We start from the raw sequence: 2,538 nt of genomic DNA, 5'->3' as shown, positions 1-2,538 counted from the left end.
TAGTATTCCAACTGTTGGTACCGGAAGTACGAACCCAGGCATCTGGCATCAAGCTTTGTCACCTTTAGTCCATAGAAGCATATCAAGAGCTCACAGCTCGGGAAGGTAAACGAATTGCGACAGTACAGTGATAACATTGAACGTGAGATAAGAATTCTGCCATTTGCGCACACCCTGTTCAAATGTGGCAGACGTTGTGTTGTGGGGGGGGGGGGGGGGGGGGGGGGGGGGACTGGTTTCCGACCTTTTCAGCCCGTGATCTGCTGCTACAGGTGGGGGCGTTGGAAGGAGTTACCATATAGTGTCGTTGTCGGTCCCCCCCCCCCCCCCCCCCCCCCCCGCCCCGAATCCCCCCTCTTGAAAGGAAAACACTGGTACCAACCACACAGAAGGATGTTTGAAGCTGATTGAAGATGCTTGCTGAGGGTGGAGGGGGGGGATGCGTCAGTTGTCGCTTTGGTTTCCGGTGAGAGGAGGGCCATGGGCAGCTCCTGTGCATGGTGTTGGTAGTTTGTGAAGTAGTGTCACTGCTACAACAGTGCAGGTGCTAGCAGCAGAAGTGGTGACACACTGCTGGGAGTGACAGGAGTGCCTGTCGGGGTGGGGGTTCTGTCTGTGCAGCTGAAGGCTGCAAAAAGGGTAGTGGGGTGGGACAACAGGGCACTGGTGGGGGGGGGGGTCGGTCATGTAGTCGGTTGGCGTCGGACTATCGGACCAGAGGTGGCATCGGCCGGTTGTGTGTCGGGCATGGGGCTGGTGGCACATCAGCAACAATGGAGGGGATGGTGTTGGCCTGTGTCATATTGGGTGTATTGTTGATGGTGCTGTGACTAGGGCTGGTGGTTGGGAAGGAGAAAACTCCACCTTGATGGTGCTGAGGTCATTGGCTGGAGGGGGCTCTAGGATGTAGGCCGGCTTGAGCCTGTCTATGGAGACGGTTTGTTGCAACCCCATTAAGATGAATGGGAGAACCTCTTGTCCCCCAAGTCGCAACACGGAGGGAAGCTCAAATACTGAGGGCAGAGCATCGTGGTGAAGATATAGTGCTCACTGTGATATTGTAGAGGCATTGGTCACAGCTAGGACATGAAACCCTGGAGCTGCTACATGAAACCTGGTATGATGCTATCAGGAGGGAGTGGGGTCACTTCCAAAACACTGTGAGGCATGCCAATTGGCTGTCCGTAAACCAACTAGGTGGTAGCAGTAGTTCCCAGGTCGGTTTTGTGTGTGATCTGCAGGCCTTGAAATACCAGGGGTAGGGCAGCAGACCCATTCAGAAGAATATTATGTGAGCGTGGCTCTAAGTGTGCTGTGGAACTGCTCCACCATGCCGTTAGTGGCTGGAGCTGCAGTTGGCTGTCGGAGATCAGAAGAGGACCGAGATGAACTGCACCCATGATCTGTCGTGATGTCACGTGGGCAACCAAAGCGGTACACCCAGGTCCGAACAAAAGCTGCAGCCTCAATTTCAGGTCTGGCCAGTGAGTAAACATGTCAGTAATTGTCAATAGTTACCAATATCGATTGGAGGAGGGTAGTAGGCCGACAATGTCGAGGTGAACGTGAGTGAACTGGTGTTGTGTGTGTGGGGGGTCGGGGGGGGTGGGGGGGGAGGCATCTGCAGGGGAGTGAATGTGCCATCTGACCTCGGTGCGCTGGCACGGAACGCAAGGCCGGACCCAACTGCTGCAGTCATGTTGAATGCATGTCCAGTTGAAGCGTTGTTTCATGAGGTTGGCAGAAGCATGGGTGCCCTGGGCACGTGAGGCCGTGGATGCTGTCAAATGCTGTTTCTCTCAAGGTGGGTGATAGGGAGGAAGGGTGGGGGAGGTCGTTGGAATTGTCAGGTTGTGAAGGATCCACAAGGACATCACACTAGATAGAGTCGAGTATGGATGTTAGCTGGAGGCTGAGGCCAGAGACCTCATTCTGCAGGGGGTGGGCTAGGTCTGGGTCCCCCTATTGAGCAGCAGTCAGGTCTTTGTAGTCTAAGGGTTGGGTGATGGTCCAGGAGCAGCGAAGGCAGTCTGCCACAATGTTCTCAATGTCAGCAACATGCCAGACGTCGGTAGTGAATTGTGCGGTATACTTCTTTTGCAAGGAAGAAGGCAATGGCAAACCACCTCCGCTAGCACCTTGCCTAGTATGGCGGTGCAGGTCTCCCGCATTGTCTCCTATGCTCCTCGGTGTATGGGACATCATCGTCATCACTCCTTTAGCCTAAAGTGTCAAGGTGATATCTGGTCTATGTCTTTCCTGCAAAAACCAGAGGCAACAGTGTGGTGGTCTCTGAAGATTGTAAAGAACATTGTTCGACTGAAGATCGGAAATAGTGGATGGCTTTGGAGTGTGAGCAGCTTGTGGTCGTGTGCACCCCTTGACATTGTGCATCAGAGACCATGGAAGAAAAGCAGGAGAGGGGCTACAAGAATGCCTGTCCCTGTACTGTGGTAGGATGGCTCTGATGGCAATCTGCCTCACATCCGCCACTATTGCGATTGCGAGAGGGGGCATTAGAGTCGGGGTGGACAGAAA

This window comes from Schistocerca americana, chromosome 4 (assembly GCF_021461395.2).
Source record: "Schistocerca americana isolate TAMUIC-IGC-003095 chromosome 4, iqSchAmer2.1, whole genome shotgun sequence".
NCBI lineage: Eukaryota > Metazoa > Arthropoda > Insecta > Orthoptera > Acrididae > Schistocerca > Schistocerca americana.
The sequence above is the reverse complement of the archived record's forward strand: the minus strand, read 5'-3'. Positions refer to the sequence as shown.